Source organism: Eubalaena glacialis, chromosome 9, assembly GCF_028564815.1.
Source record: "Eubalaena glacialis isolate mEubGla1 chromosome 9, mEubGla1.1.hap2.+ XY, whole genome shotgun sequence".
Taxonomy (NCBI): Eukaryota; Metazoa; Chordata; class Mammalia; order Artiodactyla; family Balaenidae; genus Eubalaena; species Eubalaena glacialis.
The window spans coordinates 82119796-82133812 of record NC_083724.1 but is presented as its reverse complement, the minus strand read 5'-3'; the positions used below and the strand labels follow the sequence as shown (position 1 = coordinate 82133812).

At 47.5% G+C, this 14017-nt stretch overlaps 1 pseudogene; it reads right to left on the bottom strand.

Annotated features, from left to right (window-relative positions):
• Positions 1–3562: 3562 nt before the first annotated feature.
• LOC133097355 (GTP-binding nuclear protein Ran-like) lies at positions 3563–4274 on the bottom strand (annotated as a pseudogene).
• Between the last annotated feature and the right edge of the window lie 9743 nt (positions 4275–14017).

Genomic DNA, 14017 nt, shown 5'->3' with positions numbered 1-14017 from the left:
GAGAGCAGAGGAGCATGCAGCCTAGGGAACACGATGGGTGGAAGGTCAGACCGAGTGAGGAAGAGGAAGGCCTGGCCGAGAAAGAGGAAGGCCTGGCCGCCCAGTGACAGAAGCCAAGTAGCAGCATGACCCCTGGGGGCAGGAGCGATGCTTCCCACCTCCCCTACTCCCTTCTAAGATATGCCTCCTACCAGCAGTTCTGTCTGATAGCAAGTTCTAGAAAGAAACCTCTTCATCTCCTTCAGGAAAGTAGCTTAATCCGTTTTCCAGGGTGGACTTAGAGAGAGAATCAAGATCCCACGTCTCATCTCTGTCCCTTCTTCCTGAGCTAGTCCTCTCCACAGCTATCTTTGGAGGAGCTCATGGTTCCTTAAAGCTCTGACTTGCTTGCATTGAAATCCACCTCCCTGAAACCTGAGCTTGGTTTCCGTTTCCTTGTGTGCCTGCTTGTGTGTGCACACACGCAGCTGTGCACCTCTTAGTGCTGCAGGGTGAACCTATCTTCCTCTCAGTCTGTCTGGTATGGATCTGGGTCTGTGCCCCTGGCTGACCATGTCTCTGTCTCTTTCTGTGTCTCTATCCCTGCCTGACTCTTTGTGTCTGGGTCTTTCTATGTGTACTTCTAAGTGAACATCTCATGTACCTAAGTACCTAAGAGAGTCTGAGTGACCAGTCCCACTCATCTTACCCCAGGGCATACTTCCTCCTTAATTCCTGGTAATGAGCTCCCTCCTTCTTGCTAACTCTTTCCCCTTGATTTTGTTTGTCTAAAAGCCTGGGTGGGGCCCCCCCAGGCTTGGGGAAGCGTGGGTGGGGTAGAATTGGGTGGGGTGGGAAGGGGAGAGGAGGGACTACTCCACCTTGTACAGAGACCCCAGAGGCCAGAGACACCCTTGGTCCCCCACAGGAGGGTCTGTGAAGGTACTGGCCTCCTCATTGGGAGGAGGGAGCCTGTCCTGAGGTGGGGACACCTGGGAATGCTGGCAGTGCAAAGGAAGGAGAAAGTCAGGTGGGGAGCCTCCTTCACCTGCAACTTTACCGAATTCATCAATTCATTCATCAATGAATTTGGTAAAGTTGCAGGATACAAAATTAATATACAGAAATCTGTTGCATTTCTATAGACTAACAATGAACTAACAGAAAGAGAAACTAAGGAAATAATCCTATTTACCATCGCATCAAAAAGAATAAGATACCTAGGGAAAACCGTACCTAAGGAGGGAAAAGACCTGTACTTGGAAAACTATAAGACACTGATGAAAGAAATTGAAGACAGCACAAACAGATAGAAAGATATACCATGTTCTTGGACTGGAATAATTAATATTGTTAAAATGGCTATACTACCTGAGGCCATCTACAGATTCAATGCAATCCCTATCAAAATACCAAGGATATTTTTCACAGAACTAGAACAAATAATCTTAAAACTTGTATGGACCCTGAGTAGCCAAAACAATCTTGAGAAAGAAGAACAGAGCTGGAGGAATCACGTCCCACCTGACTTTCAGACTATACTAGAAAGCTACAGTAATCAAAACACTATGGTACTGGCACAAAAACAGACACATAGATCGATGGAACAGAATAGAGAGCCCAGAAATAAACTCATGCACTTTTTGTCAATTAATCTATGACAAAGGAGGCAAGAATAGACAATGGAGAAAAGACAGTCTCTTCAATAAGTGGTGCTGGGAAAACTGGACAACTACATGTAAACTAATGAAATTAGAACATTCTCTAACACTATATACAAAAATAAACTAAAAATGGATTAAAGACCTAAATGTAAGACCAGAGACTGTGGGCTTCCCTGGTGGCGCAGTGGTTAAGAATCCGCCTGCCAATTCAGGGGACACGGTTCAAGCCCTGGTCCAGGAAGATCCCACATGCCGCGGAGCAGCTAAGCCCACGAGCCACAATTACTGAGCCCACATGCCACAACTACTGAAGCCCATGCGCCTAGAGCCCATGCTCCGCAATAAGAGAAGCCACTGCAATGAGAAGCCTGAGCACCACAATGAAGAGTAGCCCCCGCTCGCCGCAACTAGAGAAAGCCCGCGCGCAGCAATGAAGACCCAACACAGCCAAAAAAAAAAAAGACCAGAGACCATAAAACTCCTAGAGGAAAACAGGCAGAACACTCTTTGACATAAATAGTAGCAATATTTTTTTTTGGATCAGTCTCCTAAAGCAAAGGAAATAAAACAAAAATAAGCAAATGGGACCTAATTAAACGTAAAGCTTTTGCACAGCAAAGGAAACCACTGACAAAACGAAAAGACACCTACTGAATGGGAGAAAATATTTGCAAATGATATGACTGATAAGGAGTTAATACCCAACATATATAAACAGCTCATAAAACTCAACATCAAAAAAATAAACAACCTGATTAAAACATGGGCAGAAGACCTGGATAGACATTTCTCCAAAGAGAACATGCAGATAGCCAAGCAGCACGTGAAAAGATGCTCAACATCACTAATCATCAGGGAAATGCAAATCAAAACCACAATGAGCTATCACCTCATACCTGTCAGAATGGCTATCATCAAAAATAACACAAGTAACAAACATCGGTGAGGATGTGGAGAAAAGGGAACCCTTGGGACTGGTGGTCCAGTGGCTAAGAGTCTGAGCTCCCAATGCAGGGGGCGGGCTGGGTTCAATCCCTGGTCAGGGAACTAGATCCCACGTGCATGCCGCAACTAAGAATTCGCATGCTGCAACTAAATATCCCGCATGCTGCAACTGAGCCTAAATAAATAAATATGTTTTTCCCAAAAAGAAAGGGAACCCTCATACACTGTTGGTGGGAATATAAATTGGTGCAGTCACTGTGGAAACAGTATGGAGGTTTCTCAAAAAACTAAAAATAGAACTATTATATGACCCAGAAATACCACTCCTGGATATATATCTGAAAAAACCAAAAACACTAATTCTAAAAGATACATGCACTCCAATATTCATAGTAGCATTGTTTATAATTGATATGGAAAAAGATATGGAAACAACCTAAATGTCCATCAACAGATGAATGGATTAAGATGTGGTATATATATTATCCATTCATCTGTTAATCTTAATCCATTCATCTGCTGAATAATATTCCATTATATACATATAATGGATACTACTTATACTATATGTATATATATAGATATAGATATAGATATATATACAATGGAATACTATTCAGCCATAAAAAAGAATGAAAATTTGTCCTTTGCAACAAAATGGATAGACTTGGAGGGTATTATGCTAAGTGAAATAAGTCAGACAGAGAAAAATACTGTATGATATCACTTTTTGTGTGTGTGTATGTGATGTGACTGTAGCAGTCTTTTATATTTGAAACTCAAGGAGGAAACAACTGTGTTCCAAAACACCTGAATAAGCAGGTCCAAAAAATGAAGGCATTTCATTTTAACTGCCACATTCACTCCGAAGCCCATTCATCTCCTTCAGCATCCCAAAGATTAAGCACATGTTCTGCTTAGCTATATAGTAAAGTGGCAAACACGCTGCACCACTGACATCACAGGACAGTTGCCTATAAAACTAGACTTCTGACGCTGGGGTCCAGCTTCACTTTCTCTTCATCTGGGAGGGCAGTTGTCTGAGCAACCTCTAGATCCTGCTCGAACTGCGCTGCCAACACTGAGTCCATGACCACCTCTGGCGGGGCGAGAGCAGGCATGGCGAAGAACTCCAAGTTAGGGTCTCCCACCAGTTTTCTAGCAAGCCAGAGGAAGGGCTTTTCAAAGTTGTAGTTACTTTTGGCAGAAATGTCATAGTACTGAAGATTCTTCTTTCGGTGGAAGACAATTGACTTTGCCTTAACCTTTCTGTCCTTAATACCCACTTTGTTGCCACCCAACATGATGGGGATGTTCTCACACACTGGTACCAGATCTCTATGCCAGTTAGGCACGTTCTTGTAAGTAACTCTCGATGTTACATCAAACACTGTAATGGCACATCAAACATTGTAATGGCACACTGAGCTTGGATATAATAGCCATCTCTCAGTCCACCAAATTTCTCCTGACCAGCTGCATCCCATACATTGAACTTAATAGGTCCTCTGTTGGTATGGAACACAAGGCGATGGACCTCAACACCCAATGTAGCTACATACTTCTTCTCAAATTCACCAGATGACGTTTCACAAATGTAGTTTTTCCAGTACCACCATCACCAACCAGTACAAGTTTGAACTGAACTTCGGGTTCTCCTTGGGCAGCCATCGTGATGTTACTTCTAGAAGCGTCTCCGCGCCTGTCTGACTGAGGGCTGGAAAGATGGCAGAAGCCTGTATGATATCATTTATATGTGGAATCTAAAAAATATAACAAACTAGTGAATATAACAAAAAAGAAACAGACTCATAGATACAGAGAACAAACTGGTGGTTACCAGATGGGAGATGGAAGATGGGGGAGGGGTAATATAGGGGTAGGGGATTAAGAGGTACAAACCATTATATATAAAATAAGCTACAAGGATATATCGTACAAACCAGGGAGGGACTTCCCTGGTGGTCCAGTAGTTAAGACTTCACCCTCCCAATGCAGGGAGCACGGGTTTGATCCCTGGTGGGGGAACTAAGATCCCACCTACTGCACGGCGTGGCCAAAACAAACAAAAAAAACCACACAAAAAAAGCACAGGGAGGGCTTCCCTGGTGGCGCAGTGGTTGAGAATCTGCCTGCCAATGCAGGGGACACGGGTTCGAGCCCTGGTCTGGGAAGATCCCACATGCCGCGGAGCAGCTAGGCCCGTGGGCCACAACTACTGAGCCTGCGCGTCTGGAGCCTGTGCTCCGCAACAAGAGAGGCCGCGATAGCGAGAGACCCGCACACCGCGATGAAGAGTGGTCCCCACTTGCCGCAACTAGAGAAAGCCCTCGCACAGAAACGAAGACCCAACACAGCCAAAAATAAATATAAAAAAATAAATTAATTTTTTAATTTAAAAAAAAAGCACAGGGAATATAGCCAATATTTTATAGTAACTATAAATGGAGTATAACCTTTAAAAATTGTGAATTACTATACTGTATACCTGTAACTTATATAATGTACATCAACTATACTTCAATTAAAAAAATAAAATAAAAACTAAACTAAACTATAAAAATTTTTTTAAATCAGAAGGAGGAACTGAGGCCCTCAAGGGGCTCACCTTGGGACACTGAGTAGAACGTCTGAGTCCTAAGCAGGCAGAGGAGTGGGTGTGTCCGCCCAGCAGCTGGGGGTGGCCTCCTCAGGCACTCAGTGTCTCCACACCTGGGGCCTTGGCCTTTGGTGCCAGGCTTATTTGCGGTAAGAAGGAGGATGGCAGTGGGAACAGAGACTCTGCCTGGTCTGGGCACTGTGGCTGTCCCAGAGAGGCACCCACCTTGCATAAAGGGGAAACTGAGGCCCAGAGTCTCACTCAGGGTCACAGAGCAGTGCAACAAAGCCTGGATTAGAACTCAGCTTACTGTCCCCAACCTGGTTGCCCTGAACCCCTTTCCCAGGCAGCACTTAGCAACATCTCAGGGAGCAGGGCGCCCGGGCCAGATCACCTGTGTTCCAAACAAGCCCTTCCCAGACATGGGCCCTTGGGCGTGTGGTCTCATTTCCTCCAGATCCAATCTCCGCCTGCTCTGTGCCCAGGGAGGTTGACACCTGTGGGCTGTGTCACCTGGGCCCTCTTGCCCTCTGGCTTCCAGGTGGGTTTGGTAAGTGCGAGGCACAGCTAGGAAATCAGAAGGCAGGACGGGTGTGAGGGGGTCGGGAAGAAAGTCTGGGTACCCACGCCTTTTCCAGGACTTTCACTGCATCCAGTAACACTGCTCTCTCCTCTCGCCTCCTCTGGCTGAGGACGGAATGGCTGCCCACTCTTAGTGCTTGGGCCATCCCTTGACCCTGCCCTGCCTCTGTAAATAGTCCCTTCCTAAACTCTCTTCAGTGAAGCCCTCTGACAATATACTGTTCCTGCTGGATTCCTGACAGGTTCCACCTCTCTACTCTTTAGTTTCTTCATCTGTAAAATGGGGATAATAGATAGTTCTACTTACCTCATTAAGTTGCACAAGGTGAGGATTGAATGAGTTAACACGTGTATGGAACAACGCCAGATGTAGCAGTGAGTGCTGTAGAATATAAAATAATAATAATACTATCACTGTCATGCTTCCTTCCTTGTGAGCTCCCAGTGTACTGTGAGGAGAGAAAGTGTGAAGCCAGGCTTGGAGAGAGATACCTGACTGTCCAAGGCCATCTCCTCCAGCTCCAGGCTGCTTGGCACTTCCATGGGACCTTTGTCAGCCTGGTTGTTTAGCCTCAATCCCTCCAACTCAAGTGGAACCAACTTTCCCTAGGAAGACTGGAGTCAGGCGAGATGAAACCAGAGCCCCATTCCTATCCTGGCTCTTCTCCAGAAAACTCAGGTTCCTGAGAAACGGAGAGGTAGGCACCCCACCATTTCGTGGGGCTCTGGGGATCTGGTAGAGGTTGAGAATGGTTGCGGTGATACATTAGGGGTGTAGAGGGAGAGGGTTGATCTCAGGGCGGCTGAAGACAGAAGCAAAAATCCCAATCTGTGTTTCCAAACCTTGTTTCTTTGCTACTCAGGAAATCCTTCCTCAGGGCTCACTGCCATCCTGCTTCAGCTCCCAGGACAATTACCATGACACTGGGGGTCTTTTCCAGCTCTCACCAATGCACCGGGAGTTCCAGTAGCTTTGGGAGGAGGAAGAGGGTCTGTGTGCCCCTACCCAATTCTGCATATGACCGAAAGACGGGAGGTCTGGGGGTCACTAATGGGGGGTCTTATGGACAGCTGAGGTTGCCAGTGGGGTGAGGTTATGAAGAGGCTGAAAACTGACTAATAACCTGACACCTCCCTGGACTGCCTTGGTCATACCTTCAGGTCAGATGTGATGTGGTGTGGAGAAGGGGTGGGTGCTACTCTTCTCTGTCTCCAGAGCTCTCTGGGGATAAAGGCTTAAACCAGATGCAGTCATCTCAACCAACTTCTCTGATCCTTGCTCTGGGAAGTCTTCTTGGCCCACTCCCAGGAACCTTAGCCCCTGTCTCTTCTCTGGACCCCCTTTGAGGAGTGATGGACTTTTGCCAGGCTTCCTCACTGTGCTCAGAGCCAAGGAGGCCTGACTGGGTGAGGGAAGGGAGGACTCTGGGAGTCCTGATAACCATCTGGACATGGTCCACCGCTCATCTCCATGGAGACACCCCACCCCCACCCCATAGCCAAGGAAGTACCTGGAATGTCCTGCCTCCCACCCTCATCCTTTGCCTCTCTGCTCAGGGTCACTGCCAGGGCCTGGCTGGAAACAGATGAGATGGGGGGAGTAGGGAGGAGACTGGCTTAAGCGGGGAGGCAGGCTGCAGGCTCTGGTCTGAGGGAGCTCCTTCCTAGGAGAGGTAGCCTTTAGCTACCCAGGGAAGTCAGCTCCCCAGTTCCAAGTCAGGGGTGGAGAAGGGAAACTGACCCCGGCCTGTGGACAAAGTCTCCCCTTTATTGGACTAAAGGTTTATAGCTTGAGCCACCTTTGGCCCTAAGAGGTGCGGGTGTGCCCACATACATGTGAGGCTGTGTCTGCTGTAACTGGTGAAGGACTGGAGGGGTTGTGCATTTTTTCTTAGTTCCCCAACCAAGGATTGAACCGGCCTTCAGCAGTGAAAGCTCGGAGTCCTAACCACTGGACCACCAGGGAATTCTGGGGGCTGGGGGTGTGTGTGCCTATTCACACAAGTGCATTTACACGCTCACTCACTCACCAACACACCCAGGCACACTCACTTCACATTCAACCCACCTATATTCATACATGCACACTCATACTCTGACAGTGACTCACACTCACCCATACTCTGGTGCTCAAACACACTTAGATACATTCCTGTACACCCAGTACTTCCACATTCAAACTCTGACGTGCACCTCCACTCCATGGCCTTACACACACATACTCTTACAGCCATGCACGCTTAAGTACACGTCAACACACTCACTCACAGTTGAATACACACTTACCCAGCTCGAAGGCACTCCTCCTTGCAGGTCGCCAGAAGCCACACATCTGTGCAATGAGTCTGATGTGTGTGTGTGGGTGAGTGCAGAGACCGGAGGTAAAGAGGTAGGCATCACAGGGGTCAGGATGTGGGCTTGGGAAGCCTTTAGGTGTTGAGGTCACAACCCAGATTTTCAGGGCAAAGGGTCAGGAAGCAGGAGGTTTAGAGAATGTGAATGAGAGTCCCAGTGGCTGGGCAGGGCACATAGTAACTGTTGACAAATACTTGCTGAATAAGAGAACAGCAGGATTGACTAAAACTCCCCATTTCCAGTTGGTAGAGCTGCCTGTCTGTGACACAGAAGTTTAGAATCCTAGGCAACCAAAGAATCAGGGCCATCTCACCCTCTGAAGTCAACGGCTCTCCATTCTCACTGCCATCCCCCAGAGCAGGAGGCTGAGTCTCAGATGCAGGTGACTTCAGACATAGAGAACAGACTTCTGGTTTCCAAGGGGGAGGGAGGTGGGGAAGGGATGGAGTGGGAGTTTGGGATTAAAAGATGCAAAGTATTATATATAGGATGGATAAACAACAAGATCCTACTGTATAACACAGGGAACCATATCCAATATCCCATAATAAACCATAATGGAAAAGAATTTTTTAAAAATCTTGTATTCCCCAGCCTTCAGAACTATGAGAAATAAATGTTTAAGCCAATAAATAAATAAATAAATAAATAAATAAATACAGGTGACTTACATGAAGCTACTAGGTCAGGCAGTGCCAGTCCAGACCTAGGGCCCAGTCTCAGGGGAAGCTTCTAAGCCCAGTGACACTTGAATGAAGACAGAAGCCACAGCAGGCCCAGCTGCTTGGGGATGAACAGAAAGTGACTAAGCTCTGGCCTGTCCCAGGGATTTGGGCCCTAGCCAGGAAAGATGGAGACCTGTTGGGGTCCCTTAAGGTATACAGGATCAAGAAGACCAGCAGAAACTCTGCAGAAAAGCCCCTGGAAAGGTCTCATGTATAAAGTAGTACCTCTGGTCTTTCTGCCAGAGGGCTTGGGTTTAATTCATTTGTTTGCTTATTATTTCATCAAATATTTATTGAGGATCTTTTTCATGCCAGGTTGTGGTAGATACCAGGATTACTATAATGAGCAAGATATATACAAGATCATATAGGATGCATCTGGGTGCACAAAAGAGGAAATCTGACTCGACCTGATTTGGGGAGCAGTGGTAATTCATTGGCTCAGAAAACTGAAAAATCAGAGGAAAACTTCAAGTGAGGCTTGATCCAGCACTCATTTCCATTCTGTTTTTCCTCTCCTCCTTCCATGAGGCGTCAGCCTCATCCTGAGCCTGTATTCTCTTATGGTTCCAAGATACCTGGCTCCAGGCTACATGCTTCTTGTTAATGTCCAGCAGGGAAGAGGGAGCATCACTGTCACCACAGTTCCAGAAAATACCCAGAGGCACACTCTGATTGGACCAGCTTGGTTTCATGCCCAGCCCTGTGTCACAAGCATGGCCCAACTATTTGGATTAGCTTAAGTCACATGTTCCATCTCTGGCCCCAAGAGAGATGTCAGCTGCATCCGAACAAAATGAATTACCAAATGGAAATGAGGACTGTTAGGAAAAGGGAAACCAGAGCCTACCAAATAGTTCCTGTCTTCATGGAACTTAAAGATGAATTAGTGGAGGAGACTACAAATACAATCAAACAGGTGAAATTGGGAATTGGGACATTTTACCAGAACAAAACATTTCTACGGGACTGGATACATAATTTGTGGGGCTTAGTGTAAAATGAAAATGCAGGGCCCTTTATTCAAAAATTATTTAGAATTTCAAGACAGCAACAGTATTAAATCAAGTCTAGGGCCCTTTTAAGGCCCAGGTCACCTGTCCATAAAGCCAGCCCTGTACCTCTCTATTGAGACCTGGAGGAGGAGAAGGAATCAGCCAGATGGGGTACTCCAGGTAGCAGTAACAGTTTGTGCAAAAGCCTGGTGGCAGGAGATCAGGTTCCCTGGAAAAGCTGGAGGGAATTCAGTTGCGGCTGGAGCTTAGAGTACTAGATGAGACTGGAAAGTGGGTGTGGCCATGTCGCGTAGGATACCGGTCATGGAGTATCTGGGAAACTGAAGCTTCCTAAGTCTCCTGCTTAGTGGCCCCGTGAGCCCATCCGTCACCAAGCTAACGGGCAGGGAGGAGCCAGCTGGGGGCCAGACCCTGCCTTGGAAGGAGATCAGATGCACAGTGAACAGATCAGAGAGGTAAGCGGAGTATGATGAGAGGCCTGGGTGTCAGGAGCACCAGGCTGCTCTGAGACCCAAAGCAAGTTCCAGCACAGAAGCTCTGTGATTCTCTTCCGGGGTTCCTAACAGTCTTAGATTCAGATGATGGAAGGAAGGAAGGAAAGAAGGAAAGGAGGGAGGGAGAGAGGAGGGAGGGAGGGAAGGAGGAAGGAAGGAAGGAAGGAGGGAAGGGAGGAGAGAAAGAAAAAGAAAGAGAAAGAAATTCCCTTTTTATAGCAGGTCTTAACGTTAGTAACAAACTGCTGAAGGCTTGGGGAGATGGAGGGAGTTTACTTTGCACAAACCCAACACATTCAAGTTGAGTATCGGGCACTCCTGTTCTTGGAAACCACGTTGGTGGTGATTTCTCACAGGCCCTTTATCCTACTTAGCATCCTAGCCTCTGGCCACATCACAGGTTTTTTTTCTCTTCTTACTTCCCCTCCTCACTTTCTCCCTCTGGATTGCTCACTATACTCTAAACTTTTTTGGTAAAGTATTCAGCTGAGCAAAAGTGTCACTAACACAGGTCCTGAGATTTCCTTTAATGGGACCCACTCTCCTCAGGTTTTAAAAAGCAGTCAGCCCTCCTCCGTTACAAGGGAATAGAACTCTCTCCCCATGGTGACTGCCATTTACTTGTCTGTCCCCGAGACTGAGCTTCATGGAGACAGGGAAACACAGGTCTGATTGCAAAAGCTAGCACCTCATATGATGCAAGGGGTTCAGTAAATATTTGCATAATGAATGAATGGGATTATTCAGATCTCCCCTCGAAGCCCACGTTTTTTCTCTCTCCTTCCAGGGAATGGTTATGACAAAGCATTAGAAGAATCAGCTGTGGAAGAAGCTGGTGGAATAGACAAATCCCCAGCTAGGACAGTTGTGGAAGCTGTATTCTCCAAGGAGAGGGAATTTAGGGGTTCTTGGTGGACCTCAGATTGGGGTGGATGTGTGCCCAGGACAGAAGAGGCAGAGGCAACACTAAGGTTTCTTGATGGGCCTGGACGTAGCCAAGAAAGGCACCCAGCCAGCCCCTCTGGCTGTGGCTACACCCAGAGATCTTATCTGGGGGCCGGCTGATGGATGGTCCTGAGTCATGAGACCTGCAGCCTAGAAAACAGTTCTGATGTTGAAACAGGCCCAGGGAGGGGGCACGGTGGGTGTCTCTACAGCACAGACATCTTCACCTCCCATATTTCGTGTCAACCCCGAGTCACCTTTTTTTTTTTTTTTTAATTAATTAATTAATTAATTTATGGCTGTGTTGGGTCTTCGTTTCTGTGCGAGGGCTTTCTCTAGTTGTGGCAAGTGGGGGCCACTCTTCATCGCGGTGCGCGGGCCTCTCACTATCGCGGCCTCTCTTGTTGCAGAGCACAGGCTCCAGACGCACAGGCTCAGTAATTGTGGCTCACGGGCCCAGTTGCTCCGCGGCATGTGGGATCTTCCCAGACCAGGGCTCAAACCCGTGTCCCCTGCATTGGCAGGCAGATTCTCAACCACTGCGCCACCAGGGAAGCCCCCGAGTCACGTTTATTGTCATCACTCATCTCCCATCCTGTCACTCATTTGCCACCCTCATCAGCATCCCTGCATCACAACCACTGCCGCTTTCTTAACCATGCTGTCACTTGACCCAGTTCTCATCGCCGTGTTACCTTCTCCAGATTGCCACCATCCCTGTCCCAGCCCCATGCCCAAGGCTGTTGCTATCTGAACCCACACTGTCTTCTTTATTAAAGGCCTTTACCGAACCCTGCCACTGGCTAGTTCCATTCCCATCTCCCTGTCACTTATTTATTTATTTATTTATTTATTTATTTATTTATGGCTGTGCTGGGTCTTTGTTGCTGCGCACGGGCTTTCTCTAGTTACAGCGAGCGGGGGCTACTCTTTGTTGTGGTGCACAGGCTTCTCATCGCAGTGGCTTCTCTTGTTGCAGAGCTCGGGCTTTAGGTGCCCAGGCTTTAGTAGCTGTAGCACACGGGCTCAGTAGTTGTGGCACGTGGGCTCAGTAGTTGTGGCTCACGGGCTCTAGAGCGCAGGCTCAGTAGTTGTTGTGCATGGGCTTAGTTGCTCCGCGGCATGTGGGATCATCCTGGACCAGGGCTCAAACCCGTGTCCCCTGCATTGGCAGGCGGATTCTGCGCCACCAGGGAAGCCCCTCCCTGTCACTTTCACTGTTACCACCTGTGCCTGTCATCCTCGTCATCCTAGTCACTGCAGCCCTTACCACCTGTCCCAGTCTCTATCACCTCTAAGTCCTCTGGACCGTCACCACCTTTCCCGGGTTAGTTCACCAGCACTGCCCATCTCCGCCACCGCCATCGCTGTCATCAACATCTTCCTGTCTCCAGCCCCTCATCTAGGTCTCTAAATGGGCTTTCCCCTCTGGGTAGACATTCTCAACATGGGCCCACCTCTGAGCCTTTGCTCCTGCCTTTCCAGCCTCTGGCCTCCTCTGGGTTTCTGTATCTGGAATTGCCAAGCTCTTTACCTTTGCTCTCTGCTCTGGCCAGGGTGCTTCATTTCACCATGTTGTCTGGACCCTGGGGCCATGCACTTATTCCCAGAGTATTGAAACAGTACTAGGTAGAGGCCTTACCAGGAAGCCCTGAATCTTCTCTGCCTATACCTGTGACATCTGGCAGTTCCTTCCACCCAAGCGAGACCTAAAATTTCCAGTTATTAAATTGACTATTGGGAATTCCCTGGCGGTCCAATGTTTAGGACTTTGTGCTTTCACTGCCGCGGGCCTGGGTTCGATCCCTGGTTGGGAACTAAGATCCCGCAAGCCCCGTGGCATGGCCAATAAATAAATAAATAGACTATTAGTTCCCTTTTTAAAATTCCTTGATGTTCCCTCCCTCAGACTATTACCTAACCCCCTGTGATACACTCTCAGAGCCCCCCAGTACCTTGACACCTAACACTTGTGATCAGCTACTTATTCATATAATCATGTGTTTAGGATCGTCTTGCCCACCAGATGGGACACTCTGGGAGGATGGTAGCTGTGTTCATCTTGGTCACTGTCAGGTCCCCAGAGCCTAGCACAGTGCCTGGCTTCTGGTAGGGACTCAGTGAATGTCTGTTGAGCACTTAACAGTGCCAGGCACTGTGCTAAGCACTATACTCATACTAACTTGTTCATTCCCTGTTGTATTTTGGTGTCCCTTTTCATTTTATTTACGTTTGAGCATCTCAAGGGCTTTTTAGCTGATTTGGCACTAGCACTTCTGACAAAGTTCAAGCAGAGAAGCACATTTCCAGTTACTCATCAGAAAGTGAGGACACTTAGAGAAAGTCAGCTACTCACAGAACAAGGAAAAGCACTGCTGTGATTAAGGCAAAGAAAATGGCGGCTTGTAATGTCACCTCTTGATTTCATCTTTCCGCTCTGCAAGGGAGGTGGAAGAAGCCAGGGGCTGATGGGAAGCGGGAGGGGCTAACACAGGAGGAGCACTTCTTCTGATCTCTGGAAAGCAATGATTAGATCCTTTCCTCACACCATAAAACTGGTGGTTTTGAGAGGTAAATAATATATAAAGGGTTAAAATAAACCTGGATTTTTTGGTATTATTTGTCCCCATTATTTCACTTTTGGGAATTTATCCTTGGGAAAATAATTGGAGATGTAGACAAAGCCTTTGCCCAAAGATCTTCATTGCCTTCT